At 31.0% G+C, this 26724-nt stretch overlaps 1 protein-coding gene across 3 annotated transcripts in view; it reads right to left on the minus strand.

Moving 5' to 3' along the window:
- Nucleotides 1–26724, minus strand: part of CenG1A (Centaurin gamma 1A) — a 476859-nt gene that overhangs the window by 102419 nt on the left and 347716 nt on the right. The window lies entirely within an intron of this gene.

Genomic DNA, 26724 nt, shown 5'->3' on the forward strand with positions numbered 1-26724 from the left:
ACACAATCCCAATTTATTTCAAATGATGTTCAATTGTTAAGAAAAGATGGTGGCTTTATCAATAGGATGAGTTGGAAGAACTAATAACACATTCATCATTTTGTTTTTGTCAAAGTAATATGGAACAGTAAAACATAGGAACGCCAAGGAAAAACCCCGAGCGAAGCCGGGTACAAACGCTGATACTAAAAATAATAATATATAAATTCGTTTAGGATAATTGTTTTGTTACTACTGCAATAGGATGTCACTATTGCATGGCGATATCTTCGCAGTAAACCGCATTAATTACGACTCGACTAACTTTAAATTCTTTTTTTTTATTTATAGAGTACTGATTCAGAAGTTAGAAAGCGTAATGTTGACCAGTTTGATAAACATAGCGAGCAGCACGGTTTATTTATTATTAAGTAACACTGAATAATTATTGTGAAATTGTATGCATTATTTAAGATAATAATATGTAACCATATACTATATTATGTTCTTATAATGAAGTACTGGAGACAACAACAAAACAATAAATATGTACGTAACTTTAGGTACATTATGAATAAAAATTCACACAGTTTTCATGAAAACATCATGCATAGAATAGATATATATATATATTAATATAATGAAACCCACCTGAAAATGAAAAAATAGTGTTTATTTATATTGAAAATGAATAGTAATGGCATTAAAAAAATATAAGTAAATACCGATAATTATAATTTTAAATATTATTTTTAGGGAACATGAAAAACAATATAAAGCCGGGTACTCATTAGCGAGCCGTAACTGTGACCGTTCCAGTGGATCTATTATATACATAAGGCGACTATCGGCGGTTATCGACAGTAGTTAATCATATTATTTATGCATTGAGGTATTCAAATTGTTATAATAAGTTAACCGTCTAACGAAACTGTTAGGAAATGTCAAGAAATGTCTTATTAAGCAGTGTACACACAGATAACTAGTTGACAACTGCATAAAATATTTATTATTTATAATTATCATAATTTATTTTAACACAATTTCATGAGTTGTTCCGCTAACAACATATTCATTTTTATTACTTTTTGGAGATTTAATGAGTGACTAATTAATATGATAATATTCATATGTACATACCATTATACTTATACCAAGTGCTCGGTGAATAGACATTTGATAGATACCTACATATATATACCTACAAGTAGTATATTATCAGAAGTCGTTCGAACGATCTTCAGAACACGCGTCCAGCCCATCCTACTTAGGGATTGCAATACAGGTATTTGAAAACCGGTAATCCAGTATTTATTAATACCGATATACCGGTTTTAAAAATCTGAAATACCGGAATTTTTAGTATTAAGAAAGCGCACTCGTTTACGTTTTTGAAAATGAATTATAAGTTATGTGCTGCTAAAATGCAAGTATGGTGAGTGAATCCAACAGAGGTGAAAAAATAATAAAACAAATTTCATCAAATATATTTATATAAGATGTAATTGTCGCGATGAATTATCATAATATTATTTCGAAATATAAAATATCCGTGACAAAAATGTTCAATTATATTATAATTATTGATGACTGTACAAGCATTGAATGTAAGAAGATTTTCCTGCAGCCGGACTTATTTGCACTTGAACATGAACTTTTGAGGGCTTTAATTAAAATTATCAATATATTCAAATCATTTGTAAAAAAATCACTAGTTCTACAATTATGATCAATTTATATTTTTAAATGTCTACACAATAAATGTAGGTATGTAGGTTTTTGCTATAAAACATTTTTTTAAAAAGATTTTAATAGCTATATTTATTGATACATCTGTTTTTAATGTTTAAGAAATACCGGTATTCAATAAAAAATACCGAAAAACTGGTATTGACATTTTCATTCGGTATTGCAATCCCTAATCCTACTCAATACTATAAATTATTAGCATACTTACACATTTTTTATTAATCACCACAGTTTCAGATTCAATTCAACATTAGCAATATTCATTCAAACTTTTCCAATCATAAGTCACCAATTTTACAACTATCAACATAATATTTATTACTATAAGTACGTACAACGTATTTCTATTGTCCGAGGAAGGTCTATATAGAAAAGTATCTGGCACGAACATAAAGTGCTTTTAAAAGTCAGCTATTAATCTTGATTATTTGTCACAGGAATCGTGAGTAGAAAGCTCTTTTGAAGAATCAGACGTGACAAATACCTGCGTTTAGAACCAATGCAGACCACATCAATTGGATATATCAAAGATAATCCATCACGAAACAATTTTTTAAAGCTAGCCCAATTGAATAACAACAAGTTAAACGAGTCTTCATGTAATGCTAGAAAGATTAATACTATGGATTTTTATATGAAGAATAGAGTTAACATTTCACAGAATTTAAAACGTCAACGACACTTCGGAAGTAATACTTTTTTGGCATAGATAATAAATTGCAGGACTGTGTAATGTTTTAATCCAGTGGTTTTCAAACTCTGCCGTATCACGCCAAGCCGCCTGAAACGTTTATTTTGTTAAACTCTCGTTCCAAAAAAAAATCTTAGTGATATCAGCTTTATATATCAGAATAAAAATATCGCCCAGAATCATAGTCGAGACTCGAGAGTTTTTTTTAAGTTATCCGTTCTCAAGAAAACAAAGCACGAACGAATACATACATATTAATAAAATAAATATTTTCTTGGAGTTGCTCGTGGTGTACAGTTTGAAAATCACTGTTACATCAAATTATTTTGAAAATACTACAATCAATTATTGATCATAAGTACTTACTCAACGTAATGGTGTTATGTTTTTTTAAATCTGTTCATAAGAAAAGGGTAATAAGTTATATAATATAAATAGGGTCACCTCAGAAACACTCGTATTACAAATATTCGTCTATTTATATTTTCTAATATTATGTATGGTTCTGAGGTTTCCATAGTATTGTGTATATCAAAAAAAAATGCTAAACTCTAAAAATTGTAAGTACCAATTATTCATTTAGGTAATAAAAAATAGTTTTACTTAAATACGTTATTTAAATTATTCTGACGACACGCTCGCTGTAGGTATATATTATCTGTCAAAATTTTACATCATCACTTATCACTAATACATTATTAGGAAATGTACAATGGTGTGAGTTAACCCATCTCTACCCATCATGTATATCTACAGATTACAAGATATGTTAATGTACAATAGGTATGGTATACAATTACAAATATATTATGATATTACTTTAGTCACATTATTTGAAAGATGCGTGGCTATGTGTAAAAAATGTTGGGATGCGCTCAAAATTATAGTGTACCAATTACAACCTTCTTCATCGACAAAATTAAACAAACTTAAACTTTCTATTGTGTTTTAATATTTTATTGTAGGTATGTAACAAAAATGATAAATATTATTAAATTCGATTTTTACACAAAATTGCAATCAACAACAGCGAAGGTGATAAAATGCGACAATGTGATATTGTCAGTGTCACATTAATTCATCAAAAACCGACTATCCTCCATGTTATTAAAATCTCGTACCCGTTCACCTATGAATATAGAAAAGGAGATTATTAACCAAAAATAATAATTAACTCAAATTAAAACAATTACGTAATAATTTATACACATATTATACGAGTTCAAGTAAACATTGTTTTTTATAAAAGCATATTATACACTATTATACAGTGTGCACAAGTGCATAAAGTTGCTTGACATGAAAGCGTTAATTCAGTTCATTATAAAATTAACATAAATTTAAAACGTCAAATCGCAGACAAAACAAATTAATGACGCCTTAGAAAAATCACTAGACAAAAACCGGTCACAGACTGAATAGAATATGTACCTACTTAATAAAAATTAGAATGAATTGAAATTTTAAATGGCGGTCATTGCATAAATAAAAAGTAGATAGTTGTCATAATATTTCACGATTAAGGCTACATTAAATGAACGTATTTAGTTGTCGGATAACCTGGAGAACAGATGAGTGCCGTTTAAGCGCCAAACTGAGAGATGGAACAAAGAAGAAAACATTATAAATATAGACGAAGCCATAATATGTGACATAAATTAATAGTGACACTGAAAAAAAAGCTGAGAATGTTTATTGAATTGGCTACAAATAATGGAGATTCATTTATACAGTTACAATATTATGTCAAAAACTGTGGTTATCAAAGCTATAGTAATAATGTAATAAGATCCAATATATTGAAATAATACCTAATATCCACTCATTATTTTATTAATTTGTTCGCTATTTAATGATTACATTGATTTGTATTGTGCTCAGTGTTGCCATTTTTTTCTATGCTGATTATAGTACAAAGGTGTAAAAATTCTAGTATTTCTGAAAAATATATAGTACAGGAACATTTTACGTCTTGAATCCTTTAAAAATATAGTATTTTGGCATATTTGGCGTAAAACTATAGTATTTTACATTTTTCGCGAAATTAAAATTATAGTATTGTACTATAATTATAGTACGGTTGGCATCACTGATTGTGCTACGTATACGTACCTGGCCAGTATATAGGTACCTCTTTACTAACGATAATTGCATTGTATAAAACACGACATTCTTATATTTATATCTGGAGTATGCATCGCTCGAGAATTATAATGTAGTCAGTCATTAGTTTACAGATCACGTATTTTTTTTTGGAAGTATAACAGAAGCAATCCATAACGGTTTACCGAAAACAATACGTCGGGTCTAGAAAATAAAATTAATCGCACCACTGCGCTGTCACTTAACATGTTCAGAACACAACTTGCCTTATCGAACATAATAATATAGTAATTTACTTTCTTTGTCTTTTTATATTATTAATTATTATTGATAATTCACGTCACCCAATCCCTAAAATCACTGAAATTACAAAACACAGCTGATATATTTGCTTTGAACATTTTCCAGTCGCATTCTTGGTGATATTGCTTCATGTGGAAGCGCACGCCCTCGCAATCTTTTTTATCCACCAGTGTCAGTAAGGCTAGAATGTGGCCGAAGAATATAAGAATAGAATATAGACCTAAACATTCTTTGATGGAAAGCTCTTTCAGGTTTGAACTCCTTACAGGAAAATTAAAAACATCAGCTATTTGACACGTTTTTTTATGGTTTACATATTTGGTGCGACGACACTGTTCGTCTTTAATATCAAAGCATTGCTTAAGATTTTTTCCGGGCTATGTAAACATATTTTATTAATTTATGTACTCAAAAAAAAAAATAGTATTATGCTATAGCAGTAAATTTTCAATCCTTAGTAAAGGCACAGATAATGCAACAATTATAAATTGTAGAAAAAAGAACATGCAGTGGACTAAAACGCTAAAACAATTACATGGTAATGATTATTAACAAGAAACATTCAACAATATAAAAGTGTAATTAATAACAATAAAACACATGTAGTGGGTACTTACCTACTCATTCCACAAAGTTTAATAATAATCCGGACCGGTTTCGTCCACTTCAGTGGGACATCGTCAAGTGATATAAAAATATACAATATTACAACTATTTTACATAATACTAACATAATTTAAAGGCAAAATTATTTATTGAAGATAATATGCACAATAATTAAATAAACTTCTAATAAATTTTATTTTTTATTTCATCCAACCAATAATTTATTAAGTAAATAAAATAATATGTGATAACATAACATAACAATAACAGTGAAAATACGTGCTTAGCATTAATATGAAATATTATTTTTTTACGTCACAATTCAAAAAACAATACCTACTATCAAGTTCTGTGTATATTGTCTAGTCGGACAAAACTGAGGCAGCAGAAAAGTTCTCGGAAAAAATAAAGAAAAGCTTGAGCGAAATAAAAAGTCTTTTAGGGCCTGAAAGTGTTCAGAACTGTGCGCAAACCGCCGAAACACAAGTTTGGAAAAAAAATCTGAATAGAATCCATGAATAATTGCGGGCCAAATTGGGAGAACCGCAAAATTATGCCAAGTATAAAAGAAAAATTCACAATGCCCCCGATGTGAATTTCTTTTTAAGAACAAACAACGCCTAACTCCGCCGATGAGAGGGATTTGACTAACGAAGTGAGCTATTGAATAATGTATACACAAATAAACAATAATTTAATGTATACACGAGTTTGAATCGAGACTAGATTGAAAAGAAAATATGAGATTTGGTAGACCGAGCGGTGAACAAAGTTTGACTCTGAAATAAAATGTATTGTTGGCAATTTGTGTGCATTAAATTTGCTTGACTGACAATATATAATAATATAACCACACTAATTGCTATATAATGTTTATGGCATTTTAATTAATTTAATTCAAATGTAAGCAAATATCAACGAAAAAAAGAAAGATGTGTATGGTACAATTGATTAAAAATAATTTCATGATTTTTTTATGATTATGTATTAAAAAACTAGACGATATTCAATTATGCGTCGTCTTAACTAAAACATTGCTTGTATCTATTAGCTCAGGGTTTCCCAAACTATGTTCCGCATAACACCAATGTTCCGCCGAACCTGAAGAGGTGTTCCGCGACAATTTGGAAAGGTTTTATACTCTGCAACACATTTAAAGATTTCCTACTAAGTAGAAGTAAAATAAGTAAAGAATCTACTTCATATTGAAAGGAAAGTGATGATCAATGATCAATCTCAACTAATATTTATGACGTCAAGTATCAAGGTACAGGCGGAGGACTATCTTTTCTCACACGGTGCGCATGAAAATACAAAGATCAGCCTTTAAATGATTTCTGGGCGAGTTTGTAAGAAGAGTAGGTACCCCAATTTTTCAAAACAAGCTATTATTGTTTTTCGTCCGTTTTCTAAAACCTATTTATGCGAAGCGGGATTTTCTTTTTATGCTGCAACGACGTCAAAGTACAGAAACAGGCTCGACGCCACACCAGATATTAGAATACAACTTACCAATATTGTGCCTGATGCCCTGATATCAAGAAGATATTATGCAATTCTAGGAGTCAAAATCATCCAAGCCAGTGCTTTATTGATTCATATTTTTATGTTTATATTATATTATAGTTTATGTTTAAAAATAATTACTTACTACTTAAATAAATAGTGTGTTTTAATAACATTTATTTGTAGGAATTACCCAACCTAAAAATAAGCTAAGTGTTCGGTTAAAATTTCCGGGTTCGCGAAATGTTCCAATGCAGAAAAAGTTTGGGAAACCCTGTATTAACTGATGGCCTAATGATAAATTAGGATGAATATGTTAACACATATGGTACTCACTATCAGTATTTAAAAATTAATTACTATTTAAATAATGACGATTGTAATTTAAATAAGTTTTATTATTACAGAGAGATTTCATTACATATAATAAGTATAGGTATGAATTTTGTGGGATACCTTTGAATCAAGTGCACGAATATATTCAACATAACGCCTTGTCACTTACACGTTGCATAATAATGCGCTTTGACGAACCTACCTAGTATTTAAGCGCATTTATAACTGCATCCAAAACACCTCAGTGTATATTAAATAATGTCGCAAACGAACATTTATGCAAATCACATGTAAATAATAATTATAGCTCCCTCATCAACAAGAACTATCTTTGATGACACATGCAGGAAGTTGACATAATAATTATGCTAATAAGCGCCCATATAAACGTTAGTCTTCTTCAGAAAGAGCTAAATCGACCAAATCAATAATCATAAAAAGAATTATTTATACCTAGGTATATGGTTAGAATAAAATATCTAGCCGTCTATCACTACCAAATATGTGTCTGTATTCATACTTCAATATATTATTTATATCTGGTACCGGTCAAATAATTATTGCTATCAATCATCTAAGATACTTAAGACAAAACTGAATAGTAAATAATTAATTGTATATATTATGTCATATGCTTCACTTAGTGAACAAGAGTAAAGTATGTACGATTTCTAGAATTATCAGTCACACACCAAATCTTGATTATTTTAATCATTCCATGGAGAATATTTGAGATCGTTATTATCGTCTCTGTATATCAAATACCTCATATGTGGTTTGAGTCATATTCTGAAATAATAGAAAAAATGGTTTAAAAAATAGTCGCAAATGACATATATTTTGTGTACATCCTAATTATAAATTAAAATTAGATAATCATATTTTTTAATAATATATTTATTATCTAATAGAAAAATCGTAGATTTTTCCATGTTTTTATCGCATATGATTAATTCTATATTCACCCTGTTGAATATTATTATGTGATCCTGCCGTGTCCACATAAGATTATTTTACTGACCTATTGCGGCAGATGCTCACATAGGAATAATTTAATACCGATTTTATTTTTTTATTTGGTATTTACACAAGTGATATATAATATAGATGGTAGAGAAAAAAAAACCACATCACGTTGTATCTATAACTAATTTTCGTCAAAATCACCTTGGCGGTATATAATATACAGGGGCGATATTATATAGGTTGTCTAATAGAATGAGTGCTGATGACCACACAATTCTTTGTAAGGTACCTGCAAACTCGCTAGATTTAGTGGATCCGTATTCACTAGAAACAGTGTTAACTGCTAATTCTAGGTGAAAACCTATTGTATTAAATAAAAGAAAAATACAATATATAGTAAGCAAATTCAAGCGTCATACATGTGGAAAACTACAACGAATAAATCAATGAAATTAGATTAAAAAAACGTGGCATCACATCTATGCAGCGCAATGTTCGATAGTCGAAGTAGTTCGAAAATCAATAACGACCAACTCAATAAAACAATGATAAACAGGTAGGTATGTACATAATATTGTAGAGCTTTAAAAACATATGTAGGTATATAAGTATATTTGAAAAATTCCAGGAAAAACCTCGTCTTGGCAAGCAGCGTAATCAGTTAAGAGCCCCTAAACAGCCTAAATGAAAGTTATTAATTCGTGTTTGAATCCCACTCATTCCAAACTGTTTATAGATTTGGTCTAATGCTAATTAATGCGTATAGTTATATCAAAGGCTTTACAAAATTATATATTATTCTCCAAGAATCTCTATAGTCAGGCCTCTGCGTGAAACCTGTGAATTTCGATGTCATTGTTTATACTTCTTAACTTGATTAACTTGTTTTAGTTTCTTAAATGATAATAATTTTAACGAGAAATCCAATAGAAAATCATCTTTACTGTTAACAGGTTATTCCATTGAATTCGAAGATAATCAATAACTAGCACTACCATCGGAACTCAGAATTTAGAGGACCTTGTTATTTTCAATAAATACAATGCTGCACTCTGAGCTTTTGTACCTAAATTCATATCATAAATTTAATAGAAATTAATTGAATTATCATTGACAATAATTATTAATGTAGTATATCAGACACTAGATAAAAGAGAATAAAAAACGTAAATACCCATTCGTAGATTTAGATAAGATAATTAGTAATACCAATTACCTATATTATCTAAGATAATTATTGGTCTACACATTTTTTATGCATATAAACTAAAAAGTAATTCAACATTCATAATATTATGTAGTCAAAGTAGCTTTATGACATAAAGCTACACATAAAATGAGCACATAAAAAGTTACGGACGGTACAGCAGTGATTTGACGCACAGTCGGATTAAAAGCAATTATTTTTATTATATTTGTATGCCCATAGTGAAAGAAGCTTCGTGCCGACCTTCGTCAGCTGAAGAGCCTCGAAAGGCACGTGCCTGAAGAAAAAAATAAATGAATGAAGAGAAAAAAATGCACGCAATTCACGTCCGCCCACTGCCATTCAAATGGGACCGAAAAGGATCCAAACACTTTTCATTGTCATGTCATTTCTATAATGTTCGTATGAAGAGGCAGTTGTTATACGCAAGTTGAGAATTTTATTGAATAATTTAGCAAGTATAAAAAAGAAAAATAATTATTTGATCCTGGAAAATGAATGTAGTATTATAGTGAGAATGTAGTAACAACATTACTAATAAACTATTTTTTATTTAACGAAGAATTCATAAGATTCAAGATGTTTATTGAACGTATAGATATAATTCGGAAAAGTATAATAATATAACCATTAAAAAATCTTTTTGAAAAAATATGACATCCAGCAGTTCGAACATACGCCCCCCTGAATTTGCGCTCATGTCCACTGACCACTAACCTATAGGTACGTGTCCTATTGAATTGTGACGAAGTTAACTAATGTGTCCTCAAAGCCTGGGTGTTTGTGATTGTTGAAAATTACTAACAACCACCTTGTACGATAAAGCGAGGACATGGTTATTAATAATATTTTAAAAAAGAAACTAGACATAACAACAACAGTTAATATTGATAATAATTTGACAGTTAATATTGATAATAAGGGATAAGAAATCCACAAGCCGGGCCAACTTCTACAAACTAAACATCGGCTGTCTGAAGAGACAAGGACAGGTAGTTATGATAAAAAGTGCAAGCACGTCGCAGCCTCGTTTTCAGGTACCATTTGCATACACTTAATTTGTATACCGTTTAAAAATTTGCAGTTGTGCAGTTGCGATACACTGTTGTCTTCATCTTCTGGCAACAGTACTTATCATTAAAATATATACAAGTGGGTAGATATGATAAAAAGCTCTCTGGCAAGTGATGTTGCCCGGGATCATTAAAAGTTTTCTGTCACGACTGTCACGAGTATGGGTGGACCGTGTACGATTAATAAAATAGCGATGTCTGTATATATTTACATATCATATAGATAGACGTATGTGCTTATATTATTAAACATAATGCAGTTGGCAAACATGGGTTAGGTATCTACCTCCGCAGCACTTATGCAAGTGAAGCGCAACGATGATTTACTTACAGGGCTTCAGTTATTACAAACCAGTACAACATTTAATGTAAATGATTACTTACCTTCATCATTTTTTTATTTAGATATCAACAATTACGCATCATGGTTGTCGATCCGGTCTGTTTGAGTGCCAACGTGAACGCGACATCAATAAAATTAACTACGACTATCGAGGTCCTCAGATAATAAATGTTCTTATCAATGACTCTTTTTTTGTCGTTCTCTCATGGGTGAGGATCGTGAGAACCTTGGAATTTTGACATTTTTTGAGCGAAGTAGACTCCTCTCGATTCTCTAATTCTCTCAGAACACAGTGAATGCTGCCCCTAGTCAGCTCCTTCATTTGGTCAGTCTAGACTCTAGCGCGATTATTGTTTCATATTAAAATATATGGTAATAATTTGAACGAAATCATTGTAATTCTCAATTCATTGCCACGGCCTGAATATAATCAGCGTTGATGTTGGGCATAAAGCGAGAAAATGAATACATAAATCTCAATATAAGTACTTGTAATATTAAAATAAAACACAACACTATGTAGGTACTTCGTGATAATAATCATGAATGGTTTCGTCCGCTTCAATGGAACATTGTCAACTGATGATACAACATATAAAATAATACACCTTTTTATTATTTATTAAACTATTTGGAAGACGTACTACAAATTGTATTTTATTTTATTTAATACAATATCTTTGCCCAACAATAATAACTGTATTACAAGTTAGATATCATTAAAGAAAAAAATCCTTGTGATGTTAATCCATAGAATCTTTTGGAGCTAAATGTATGGGTAGGTACTCAATTCCTATAAAAAGGAACCTGCATCAGCTCACTTCGAGGGGTGACTTAGCTTAGCTTACCTACGCTGATTATGATGAGGAAGAAATCAATTCTTTCACCGTTGGTTCACTGTTTTGGCTTACCTGAAAAGAGAAGAGAACATTAATTAGTATTAATTATTAGGAATACCATATTAATTTTTATTGAAATGAATAGAAAATGGAATTTAAGAAAGTAATGTGGGTACCTACATACATTATTTTCCTATCACATCAGAAACATAGTTATTGGATAAATATTTGCACCGAATGGGACTGAAATCCATTACATCGCAATCCGGGTACTGAGATTTACCGATCCACTAACTAATGACGCCGAAATTTCCTAACAGTATGCAACTGTTTTGATAGATCCTGACGCCGCCTAGGAATAAAGGTTAAAAACTTAATTCAAAATTACAAAAAATAGTCGCCAATATTAACAGAATTCGGAAACTACCTAATTGTGATTGTTCTAATGGCTGGAAATCAACAATTCTTAACGTCGATTAAGATCACGCGCACATACTAACCACTTGCACTCGTACGAGAAATCTTCATACTAATTACTCCTATCCAAGCTAGCTCGGATGAGTAGGACGCGGTCCGAGTAGCTTGGATAGGAGTAATTAGTATGAAGCTGTCTCGTACAAGTGCGCTCGGATGGCACTCGGTCCGAGTGTACTTGGATCGTGGCAACGCGGCTTTAGTGGTTGTGTCTGTTGACTGTTCGGAAATGCCTTCACATAGTCCGATTCAAGCGCTAGTATATCTAGTAAACAACATACATAAACTTGTATTGAACAATGTTATTATTGCCAATTGAGTAGATAATATGTAAGTTAATCGATCTCATGTTGTTAATAACTGAATTTATTGCTCCTTTATAGCAAGATCCATCCTGCTGGAGATTACCTGCGCTTTGACAATAGCGAGAACAGCTGCTCTATACCTTGGAAAGAGCTTTACCGAACCGATATTGTTAACCCCGGCGAGACAAAAAGAAACAGAATCATATCCGCAAAGAAAAGATGCTCGCGCCATTGTCAGCGAATAAAATATAGAGCATATCGCTTGTATTCGTCTTGTTGAACACATTTGTTCGAAATTTGAAAAACTAAATCTGAAATAACAGCTGATATATTTTCTGCAGCTGATTCGTATTATTGTGTCAACGAACTTTCGGCGGCCATTGCCAATATTTATTTGCGTTATTCGTACACTGAAAGCAGTATCTATGTATATATTATGTACAAACATAAGTGTAAATAATATGAATAATCATTTAAAAATCCGATACAAAATCAAACAAACATTTTATCCGTCCAGAATAGATGTATCCCAAACAATAATGGGTATCGGGTATATCTATTATTTAGACATAACGCTGAACGACTACTTTGTGGTTTACCGTAGGTAATGCGTTTTCAGCGTAATGCATGTGAGAGTGGGTGAAAGCAGGGTTGATTAGGATTAATACATAATATTATGTAAGTACATAAATAGATTGAAGTATGTATGTATCTATCGTGTTAGTTTCAAAATCATCAATTTAACTCTAGAGAAGAAATAAAATAATGAGGTAGGTATAATTTTAAAATAAAATACTTAATTACTTACTTAGTTCTTGGTAATATTTATTAAAATGTATTTTTTATAAGACAATAACACAATTTGGAAACGTCGCTATCAGATATAAATCCATTTAATACCATGAAAGAACATTACAAATTCAAGACGTTCACGATAGAAAAAGTAACATTATAAGGCAAAATAAGGAACACAATGGAAACATTGAAATAATATTATCTACATTTCTACAGATAAATATTTTAAATTCAACACGCAAGTGAAATCTATAGATATCCGAAGCAATAGTGTTGAGCTGTGTTGAGTCTAATATAATTGAAAATGGTAAAAATATTGATGGACAAACGGGGCGATCAAAACATAAGTAAGATCTAAATATCCACAAAATTATATTATGTAAGTATATACAAAGAAGTACCCAAACTCCGTCAGTAAATGTATTGTATTTTATGAATTTATAAAACAATGTCGATTTAAATTCAGCGACGAAAGTGGAATCTATGGATATCCAAAGCAGTGTTGAGTTTTATTGAGTCTAATATAATTGAAAATGGCAAACTGTTGATGGACTCGAGTGAGTGGAAATAATTACGTAAGAAAACAAAAAATACCATTTTTAAATCGAGGCAAGATAAAAAAAATATATATTTAATATTGTTTTACACATGTTGTGTGAATGACACAATGAGATGCATTTGTTTTTCACGACTGAAATGTTTCACATGTTGGGAAATTAAATATAACATCGAATAGCCGATAAAGCCCGCGAAGAAATTTTAAAATATTCGGATGTTTAAAAACACGCATTTATTTCGTACGGAATGTAACACGAAATACATTCGGAGAACTAAATATTTGTCTAGGAATGCAATTTGCTTTTTCCCCCCGATCTTACAACATTTCAATACGTAACCGAAAGAGTTTATCGCGCATGATACGAATTTATTACGATACGACTAGATTATTTATTTGACATGCTGCATGATATACCGAGAAAGTGATGGTCGATATGCAATTAAAATGCGATGCCTAATCTACGAATATACCGTGAAAACATACCAAATTCGTATCCGTATACCAAGTCCGTGGAAAAACTAAGAAATAAGAATAAGAGAAAAATAATAAATAAACAAGACTTCATGATATCCAATTCGTTTTCTACGTACCTACCTCAGTAGTCAGAAACTTGTACTTAAGTACCTACATAATTATACATATTTATATACGTTGGTCCTAACTTTTAACCGATCTTCTTTATCATAATTGCATCATATTTTAATGGTAAAATAATATTTTTTAAGAAATGTATATCGTGTATGTCAAACTGTTCAGATGGTAAAAATTCTGCCAAAAAAATAAGTATATAAGTAAATGGACGCGACGATATAAAATATTTGTACTGAAAGACAGTGGGGTTTCCATATTCTGCGCTATATATTGGGCGCTCCATATTCGATATAGGCATTTGTGAAAAAGTATTCTGTATTAACAGATATTTTTTACGGGGTATTATTGTTGGTCACTCGCTCAACTGTTTGGTCCGTTGATCTAGATCAGGGAGGGGCAAACTGCGGCCCGCTGGGTATTTTTTTGCGGCCCGATATCATTAATTGTACTTCTGATAACGAATAACTTTTTTATATATTTTTAAAAAATATTGACAATAGATTAAAATTTGTTTAGGAATAGTAGGTACGCGATCCATTTTCAATAGATATTGATAGTGTACCGACACAGCTACAACTTGAGATTATTGATCTGCAGTGTGACACTGATTTAAGAGAATTGCATCGTTGTGAAGAAATCTTCAAATTTTACAATGCCCTTAATTCAGACAAATTCGACCGTATTCGAACGTAAAAATTACAAGCAGTTTTGAGAATATCAACTACAAAATTAACACCTGAATTTTAAAAAATGCACAACAGTTTCATTCTTCTCATTAATTTTTTTGTAATGTTTATTTTTCGTGATAATAAAGTGTATATCTAAAAATGGTATTTTACTTGCGGCCCGCCGCTCATTTTGAATTCTTGAATTTGGCCCTCCAGCCAAAAAGTTTGCCCCCTTCTGATCTAGATCAAATATAATGTGTATTTTTTTCCAGACACAGTATACCTACACGGTTTCAGTGACGAGCGCTCTAATAACTGCGTCACCGTGGTGGCAAATATATAAATGTATATTTTACATGATGTCACACACAACATAATACCTTTTGTGAGGGTTGGTTATGCGTATGTTAAATTCTTATCATTGTATACGACGAGGTAATAGGTGCGACGGGGAGACAAATGCACAAGTTTAATCCAAATATCGGTATATCACATAGGTATATCTATAAAAATACGATTTAAGGTTATTTTTAATCCAGGTATAATTAAAATGGACAACAAAAACATGCTAGTTAAATAATATTCATTCTAGCCCTGATATAATAAACCTAATAAAAAATGAATTCAATAAATTCTGGTAGAAGGGGTGTGTCCCTGTACAAACATGTACACTAAATAAATAATAATAAAAGAGATAAAATCAACATAACATATCTGGATGTTTGGTTTGAGCAAATAGAAACGATTCATAGGGAGATAAAAATAAATATTTTAAAATATATTTTTTCAATGGCTTAAACGCCGGCTAGGATCGAATCCTGGGTTTGGCAAGTACACATATTATTTTTCAATTTGTGTATGAGTCAGAGTATGGACCTAATAGGTTGAGCAAGTGGGTAACATCCATTTCTCGTAAAAATTAAAAATCTGTTAATACAAACCTCCAGTCTGTGAAGGCCCATATGATCCTATTAGGATCGGACATGGTCGAAAGAAGAAGTGATTTTAAACTATAATGCTAAATAACGAGTTGCATTAAACCATATTTAAATACATTCTTATGTTTTAGAATTTCAGTTTAATACAGTTTTATCAAGTAGTCGTTCGATACCCACATTAAGAGATATAAATCACAAGTATAATTGCAAGATTGTAAAGCTTTCAATGTACATACTACAAAGGTGTAATAATATTACATAAACTCATACGTAAATTTCGTACCCATACTTGATAAAGCTAATTATCTTATACCGTAATGCGAAAGTCAATCAGTCACAATACTAAAGATAAAACTAACGCAATGTAAACGAAATTGCTAGACAGGAGGGAATGGAGACGAATAGCCATTAGCAAGCGGTGAAAATTAATTGGACAGTGACCTCCCTGGCATATACAAATTAACAGAAATGATAAAAATAAACCGTTGTGATTTTCAATTGTTTCACGCGAAGAGACTCGGGGCACGGTCTCGACATCCTATTGTCTTCCCATAAAGTCAATCGCGAAAGACAACGTGAGGTAGTTATATTATTACATATATTATACCTGTGCAAAGTTAACCGACCGTTATTAAATGAAAGACACCTACAGCTCGTCAAAACAATGTTAAACTTTTTAATTTCATTCTTCTGACATTTTTTTATTTAATTTAAAAAAATATATGTAGAATTCTTTCTTGAAAAGAATTAGATATATAATTTGAAACACTCATACCACATATCGGAAAATATAGATAGACGCTATTCAAAAGGAAACGAATGATGAGTGTTCGAATCTCACTCATTCAAGGGCTTTTCTAGTATATTATGAGGCTTTTCCTAAATTGTTTAAATTTAATGTAGGTATCTAGTACATTTTCACTTTAATTTGTAAAATGTACATGTATTCTAAAGGAAACGAATGGTAAGTGTTCAAATCTCACTCATTCAAGGGTTTTTCTAGTATATTCTGAGGCTTTTCCTAAATATTAGAAATTTAATGTATCTAGTACATTTTCAATTTAATTTGTAAAATGTATATGTATCACCATCAGGATAACTAGGTCGGATTCAAATAAAGACATGTACTAAATATTCGATTCAAGTAGAGATGGGTAGAAACATCGCTCAAAGAACAGATTATTACTGGACAAATCTTTACATCCTGTAGTATCGGAGTGATATCAAAAGACATAAAAGGACTCCAATATCTCACTGGATCGATGAAACAATCAAATTAATCTGATGTACATCGCAACGACAGACTAAAGAATGAAAGCTGAACGTCTTGAATAAAATATGATATTATTATTTTATTCCATTCTGAATATAGGTACGCAATATTTACTAACAGAATATTATGTAGAACTTTTATTAGGTAGGTATTGAAAATACATCACATTGAAAAACCTCAGAAATACAGCTCAAAGGATGAGAGCACTCACATATGTGAGTACGCATACTCTTGGTTCAACTATTTTCTAGTATTTTTTTAAAATAAATATGTATAGGTATATATGAGGGTTTCAAAATAATATATGATTTTTGTTAAAATAAATGAATTTATATATTATTAATGAACTTTCTAAACAATTTGCCGAGATGTGAGCATAAATCTGATAAACGCGTCTACTGAGAATGTAAATCTAAAAGAAATAATCATAGTCCACGCGAACAAGACGTCACTCATGTAATGACGGAAGTTTGACAATCACTGCGATGCCGGAAGCTCTACAAGCGCAAACAAAACTAGGTTAATTGAAACCGGAAATGAAGTTTAAGAAGAAAAAAACTTAGTCATTATAGACAACCGTGAAGTAAGTAGGCACATAATATAATTTAAATTCTTCTTTACTGTTTCATGACTTCTGTATTTTCAACGGTTTTTTCTTAATATAAATTACGGACTAAATAATTGCGTATGAGTGAATCTTGAAAATACGCCTTTATATGTTAATGTTAAATTAATAACTGGTTATTAAATATTTTTTAAGTGGTGGACTACTGTTTTTCAAATATAATTAAAACTGTAACTACATAATTTGAGGCAGACTTAACTCAGAAGACCAACCCAACTTAATACCTACTCTGTAGCGTTACTTAAACATAATTCTTTTATTTATTAATACTATTGACTGAAGATACCTGATGGATTTAAAAACTTTATTGAGTTAAGTATTGTACTAAATACTTACCCTTTTATGTTTGAATCGTTTTAATCGGCCCGTTATTCGCTTTACGTCATTTTTATTCATCAATGTTGATAGTATCTGAAGGTGCCGGAAGGTGAAACCCAGTTAATTAAAAACGATTCAAATGGAATATTAGGTAGCAAAGTTGAAACAATAAGAAATAATAACAGGCGATCAAAACCTAGTTAAATAAGATATTATACATTATCAGTAAGTATTGACGTGAGCGCATCAATTTTTTTTAAATAAACCCATTTGAAAAACTCAGTTGTAAGACAGGTAAAACAGGTACTGATGTAAGATATTAAAAATGTCGTAAATAATGATAGGTCTATACTCTATAGACTACATCTACAACTTACTGCCCGCATTGGATTCGGTAGACAAAAAAAACTAGAATTTTCTCTAATACATTGGTATGTTCCTGAAATTATTCTAAATTAGGTACATATGTGGGTTAAAAAGCACATTATTAATGCCTGCATAGTAAATGGCATGGGATTTTTTCAATGCCATATAAACCCAGAATTAAGTAAAACGCTAAAACAAACTGGTCAGTAGGTATGTCAGCTATTATGGTAATTAGCCTAGAAAATAAGCTTTTCCACATATAAAATACCAATCAAACTAATAATACAAAAGAATTTCTCCGTGTGGAATTATTCGCAATAAGTACCTACAAACGGCGGATGTGTTAGATTACCTAAGAAATTACTTCGGAATGAATTTACGTAGAACGCAGGAAACTCATATTTATTTACAAATGTCTGAGAAAATACTATTCGAAAGCACTATAATGGCTCTGAAATGGCGTACACTCTGATGAAAGCATTGAACAGAGTCACTGTCAATGTCAGCAGTAAAATAGTACCTCAACACTTTTGCGGCCGACAAGGCATGATGCACATGCGCTGCATTCAGCAAGTAGTATACGTATGCACTTGAATATTATTTCGCAGACATTAACATCAACATGTCAAGAATGGCGAAAATATAAACGCACGTGGACATATTACATCGGCGTACTGATCAATAGAAGCGGCGAAGGAGTGATTCAGAAGTATGAATTATTATTGTATTATTAAATATTATCTGTTGAGATTATAAGCATATACAAACAAATAGTCACGGTATGCTTAAACTGTATTTTGACAGGACATGATGGAAACATGAAAAGACGTCTCGGTAGACATGAGGAAATTCGATGAAAATTGGTTATTAGAATAATAATAAATATTAGGTTCATACAATGAATAGCTACGTTACATGGTTTAAAATGCAACACTGAATAGTGACTGACTTAGACATAAAATCTATATTAAAGTAGATAAGTTAGGTAGGTACCTACCAGATTAAGCCAAAGCGTCCATTCGATTTCATAATATGCACCCTTATTGCAATGTTGATAGAATATTTTTTTCAATCACATAAATATGGAATGTATATATATATTGTCGAACAAGAACTTCTTGACCACGTGTTAAAACAGTGAACTAACAAGCCTCTCCGCTGCTAACCATGTCCTTGCTTTTTCGTGCAAGGAAGGTGGTTGTTAGTAATTTTGAACAATCCACCCCAAGATCACCCAGGCTTTGAGAAAAACACATAAATATTGTGTCCTGACCGGGAATCGAACCCAGAACTCTCGTGTGGAAGGCAAGCGCCTTACGCACTGCATCACGAGAGCCGCCCCTCCTCGCAGTTAATAGCACTTCCGTTTCAAATGAGGAACACCGCTAAATGTATCATTACATTTTACGCTTCCGTGGTGTACGGATCTATCAATTTACGTAATTTGATGTTTTTATATGTTTTTGTATGTTTTTTATAATAAAAAAATATATATATCGATCAGGAGTGATATTAAAATTATTATTAGTAAACTTTTAGTTTATTGCGAAGACGAAAAGGAGTCACATCTAAAAAGAGAGCCGATACATTATTTAAACACGTGTTGCCGCCATGACATGTACGTCACTGAGAAATCTTCCATTTGCGACTACAGCAACTTCCGGTTATCGACGAGATCTTGTTGTCGGACAGTAACGTGGGGCAATATTTAATAAGTAATATAAGAAAGTATGTAAGTATATGTATTTGCAATACTCGCTGAAATTCAGATATTACAATGTATCTATATCTACCTCTAAGTAATGTATTTTTCAACCAAATCAATTTGTTTAAGAAATAATGAAATTTATATGAGCAGAAGCAGGTGTCAAGAGCACTTTTTATTCCATAAGTATGACTATCACACAGTGCACGTAATAATATTAAATATTAAAAGAATATAATTAAATACATGTTTCAAGTTATAATTAATTAATGTATATGGCTATGACTTCTTGAGCATCCTCGAATTTAGTTAGGGAATTCTGATGGCTAAAATTGTATATAATGCAGGTGCATTTGAGCGCCGAATGCAGTTAATAAGTCGCCCACTTAATTGCTTTAACTCATGACATTTGGATATATTTATGCACGAGGAAGACGTGATGAAACAGTATATAATAATGTTTAAACTGGATAATAAAATACTACTGGCCAGTTTTATATATTATACAAGGGTAAGTAAAAGCTAGACATCAACTTTAACTTTATAGATTCACCGTTTACTGATGATTAATTAAAGATTAAAATGTCACAATAAATAATATATATATATTACTTATATACATATCGCACCCCCAGTAAAATACTGTAGTAAGTCAAAATTGGCATTTTGCAGGAGAGCCATTTGAAGTTTCAAATATTCTTTGTAAATACAGGAAAAGTCTGAATGTAAAAATTATTACTCATTTTTATGGAAAAACATGATCTATTTTCAACTGTATTCATTATTTTACTCTAAAACATATACAAACGGAGATATTTGAATATTTCTGAGTTACGACTGTATTTTATTAGGATATTTGACAATTTCATGGTAAAATTTGAATCAACTCAATACTTTCTATGTAAATTTCCCTACCATCACTCTAATAATTTCAACTAATTTGTTGGGCACTGTAAAGGAAGGTTTTCAAAATATTAAGTTATGGTACAATCTTTAAAGATTTATTGGAAAAAAAAGAAAAATACAATTATTAGTTCAAAACAACAAAAAATACTTTATTATTTAATTTAATGAGAAAATAAAATTTTTAAATACGATTTTTAATTTTTAAACATCACTTGGAAGAGAAGCAAAAAAATCATAATAAAATTCACGATGTTTAGCGGTGCAGAGGAAAGCAAATCCTTCTTTTTAATTGTCGTTATTTTTGGCCACTCTTGATATGCTTTGGATAAATTGAGACCATCCATTGGTAACGGTTTACCTATTTGCTGTTGTCGAACATTCAATTTCCTACATTCTTCATGATAACTGGTTTTAAAAAAAATAATGTATGGATAGTCTCTGTCTGCTTTTATAACTTTAATCTTCTGCCACAAAACTTTTTCTCCATTTTCATCCGTGTTGTAATTTTTACCGATTTCATCTGCTAGTTTTTTCATGTTGAGAAAATTATTTGTCGTCATGGGTTTAACTATGTATGGTTGTCCTGTTTTATTACTTGTTTGTACAATGGTAATCATTTGGCTGGGCACAAATATTGGTCCACTTTTTAGAGCCCTAGTCGACGATATCGCCTTCATTTTGTTTATGCCCGGTGACCAAAAACTTATGAGAGATCGTTGTATTTTTTTGTGAATTCCCGGTGGCATATAAATACATTGCAGCAATGTATTTATTTTTATTCTGCCCGGCACAATTGTCACTGTAAAAAATAAAATGCTCATTGTGGTGATATTTTTCACATGCATTGTAATCGAGTACACAGCTACCAATTTTATTGGATCCTCATGCAGCTTGACTCTCGTCCCACATGTATCAGTTTGCAATATTTTCAGTGATATTATAGACTGTACGATTGTACATTGCCAAACTTTCGTTTATAATAGAAAGTTGACACATTTCCGCAAGGAAGCGGTAAAACAGCCTGCAAATCATATACAGCTACATTAATAACGCTATTTTGGCCATTAGTTCGGGACTCTGCTACGTCTTTGATCTTTTCATCCCTTGCCTCTTTTTTCCAGGTTGATGTGTCTCATATTTTTCTTGAAGTTGTTTTTTTTCATCTGGTGGTGAAGAATTATTGTATAGGTCGCATTCAACGCACAAATCTTTTTTTAGGCTTAAAGAAGCCAATATTAAATTCGTCATTAAATATGGATGCGTATAATAGTGTTCTTTTCCAAATGGCATATTGCTGTCAGCTTGTTGTTTTTTGTATAACCGATACATTTCAGCAATTGTTAATTTACCATCTAAATACAATTTAGACGTCTGCGCACGCAAATAATGTTACTCGATCACTGGGAAAGACTTAATGTGAGCTCTTATATCATTTTTTTATCACCATTTTTTTTGTGATTTTTGTTATCTCTTTGTTCTGGAATTGGCGTTCCGGAAAGAAGATCTCTTGTTTTCCACGCAGTAGAGCAGTACCTTTCACTCACCCCAAATGTGTTGATAAAGTATTTTTTGCATACTTCTTGTATTTTACTTCCATTTAATTGTTGATAACAAAAATTGTTGCCTCTGCTGCTTCCAGTTTTTTTTGTTTGAATACTTTGGAACAATAATATCCATGCAATTAGTGAGAAAATTACGCTGTACCTCAAGATTTTCCTGTAATAACAGAGTTACGACAGTATTTTTATGAAAAGTATTGTTTTAGTTTTTTAGAAAGCTTCTTGTAAAATACTGTCGTAACTTAGTTACAACACTATTTTATTATCTATTTAACAGTTTTCGGAAAGTAATGTACTGTATTAAGCGCTTTCTCTCCGACACTATTTGAGTTTGAGATACGACAGTATTTTATTAAAATAGCAAAAAAAAATACGAATCCAACCACATCCATAACTCGAAAACGCCCATTTCAGACTTACGACAGTATCTTACTGGGGGTGCGATATGTATTAAAATAAAACAAGTACCTACATTGTTACTCATAGCATTTAGGTATTTGGTAGAAAACAATTTTAAAAAAGCATTGTAAAATTATCAAGTTCACAAAAAAAGATTATAATCGATGGCTATTTCGGTGGTCACAAGATAAAGATTTGGCTTTGCTTATGTATTTTACTTAATTCTTTTAATCCGACAAAAAAACTAAATCTGTAAAATTATTTTTTATGTTAATTGAATCCTGAATTAATAGTGTACCATTATTTTTCAAAAACGTCGGGTTCCCGTTTTTATTATTTAAATCTAAGTATACTATATTAGTATTATATTTTTATAAAATTTAATAAAATGTATTTGAAATGATAGACAGATAGACAATGTAATCTAGTAAATTGTAATTATTAAGGACAATATTGGATGGAGAGCACTCGCTATAAAATTCAGCACGTTCATAAAAAAATCATTCAAGACAAAAAATCTAGGATTTTAAAATTCAAGTGGATTTATTTTTGTATTATTCCATTTGAGTACCCTCAGTCAAGAGTATTAATATTATGTATTTTTATTTAACATTATTTAATAAACTATTACTTTTCTTCAACGAATAATTATTCACAAGATTTAAGAATGTAGAAATATAAAGACCGATAGTACCTACCGTCGTAATTAAATAGGATGCCCGTAGTTTAATTGAAAAGCACACTGGAGCGAATCCATTGGTTTGGTTACAGGTTCAAGTGCCGTCGGGTGTCATATTTTTTTATAAAAAAGATTTTTTAGTGGGAATATTATATGCATGAGATGTCTTCAAATTATGTATGAACATTGTTTATATCAAAATTTTTATGTTGTTTGGGCAAGAATTCTGGAAAAATCTTTATTATCAAAATAATAATCGTAAAATAATATCCTTCGTGTATTATACAAATATAGTCGAAGACGTATTACTATAATTATAACATTTAAAGCCAATCGAACGAGTTTAATTATTATTGACTTTCAATGAGTTTTTAACAAATAAACTGTCCTGTTCAAATCTAGTACAACAATGGCGCAAAATAATAATATTATTTTGCATATTATTATTATGCATTGCCATTTTAATAAAAACGAATTCATCTATGTACAGTGTACACAATCAAAGAGATTAAAAATTAAGCATAAAATAAAAAAATGGCAACAGTGAATTGAAATATAATCGAAGTTGCGATTATAGAATACAATGCAATAAAATACAATAGAGCAATTGTTTCGATCCAACTTTATACGTAGTAATCTTTTGCAAAGGGTAACATAATCAAACGGAAGCTAATCCTTCCTTTCTACGTCTAAAAATGGCGTCGGGCTTAATAAAAATACATTGCCATATAGAATATATTAATATAAGACTCAGTTATCACTGCTGTGATATAATATCCACAAAAAATATACCGATAAGGATTTAGATATTTTGATACTTTTGCAATTGGCAATGGGGTGTCTAAATGAATTAGTCCTACGCAAAAAGGGTGGTGTGACGTGTCTCTATTATGATTTTATGTATGATCCCCCTCGTCAACCAACATCAAGCCAATTATATTTTTTCATCACTGAAGCACCGAATAATCGCAATTATTTTTTATACTGCAATGCTATTTATTTATATTTTTTTATGATTTATATCGCATTATGATTTGAGCATTGATAATACTTAATCAGTTATATATTTTATAATGTAATAATAATAAAACATGAAGAAACTACTAGTTTTGATTATTCGTTGACTTTTGTGGAAAAAATGAATTTATTCTCATTGTGCGTATATAATATAGGTACAACAGATAATTATTTATGTTGCGATATTTTCAGTCGGTAGATACCGTTGATTTACATAAATATAGGTATTAAGAATAAAAAGCCATATATTATGTCCTTTTCAAGTGACGGCCACAGTGAAGTACCTGAGTATGTTATGTACGTTATGAAATATTTGCACGATACCTACACTCGATTTTAAATCGACAGCTTAGTGGTCAGAGTATTCGTCGTGTAAGCGAAACACGCTTGTTAGACTCCCACGCAGTTCAAAGTTTTCGTGTAAGTTTTTCTTGACAGGTATATTTTTGAGGTTTTCCAAAGTTACGTAACTCTACCTACCTATTTATTGATGTGAGTGAATTATGATCGGCAATGAATTCGGTATTTTTTTCACATAAACATTCGTCAGAAAATGCATGTCCAAACTAGGGATACGCTAAAAACATCTTCCGTCAACTTTTCCGCATAAAATGAAAGAAGATTCTGTCCAGAAACTGAAGTCGAGAAAGAGCTTTTTTATTTTAGTTCTTGCCTAATTCCTTCCAAAACTTTACGTTAGATTTGTTATTTAAGATATAGTTTTTTTTCAATTTCTCTGTATCGTTAATACAGAAAAGATCGGTATTTTGCATTTTCATTCCGGTTATCGTAAAAGCGGCATTGAAATACCTGGTCCAAACGTCCACCAGACTGCACTTTAGCACATGCAGAAAGATCGCGTAGGATAGTTCGTGGGTGCAAGGATGTATTTACAAAGGAATCCCAAACAAACATTTTAATTTGGGTAATATTTTTTTTTTATTTATCAATGGAAAACAATAATATATCATGAGTTACGGTTGAAACTTTGATAGACGCTAAAACGATAGATTATTTTTTTATCATCACAACGGATGAAAAATATGATTAAGGCCCTATATGCATAGTCGTACCTTATAAAAAATAAGTGGGCTTATTGCGTTACATGGAATGCGAACGCATCTATGAAACATTCCATAATAATTTACATTCCAGGGAACGCATAAGCCATGAAAAAAAATTACCAAGTATTAAGCCCTAGGATTATTCTTTTTATTACGTAAAGCTCTGAATGTTCCACTGTGACTTTCCAATTGTACATACACAACCAACTGAATTAACCGCTACTACGTTGCATTATTATCACTGAACTAATCTCCAAAATACTCCATTCATCACAGGATAAAGGGGATATACATTTTTAGTGGTTTTATTTATACGATGGTGTGCACGTTACAGCAATACACTAACGTATAAATCAAATTTGTAGACTCCGATAAACTGATTTGTTTCATTTAATCGAGTAAAATATTAACAATTATATTATCAAGCACACAATGACTACCGTATTATTTTTTACAACGAACTTGGTAAAATATTTTATATACAGGTATCTATATGTATGTGTAGTATATAGCTATGTCGGCAGGTACACTAAGAATGAATCAGTAATATTGATTTTAAACCATTATAATCTTAGAGTAAGAATATAATATCGAATCTTGCAACTTAATATTTATAATCTAAAGAATTGTTATTTTTAATCAGTAATCAGCAGCTTTAATATATAATATTGACGTTTAAATAATTTATAATCCACTATCGTTCAGAAATAGACATTCATTTTTTTCATAACATGGGTTAGTTATCTATATGTGAATTATCTTTGAATCGAATGTGGAGTACC

This window comes from Rhyacophila brunnea, unplaced genomic scaffold (genome assembly GCF_057557595.1).
Source record: "Rhyacophila brunnea isolate RB1 unplaced genomic scaffold, BYU_Rbru_1.0 scaffold_10, whole genome shotgun sequence".
NCBI lineage: Eukaryota > Metazoa > Arthropoda > Insecta > Trichoptera > Rhyacophilidae > Rhyacophila > Rhyacophila brunnea.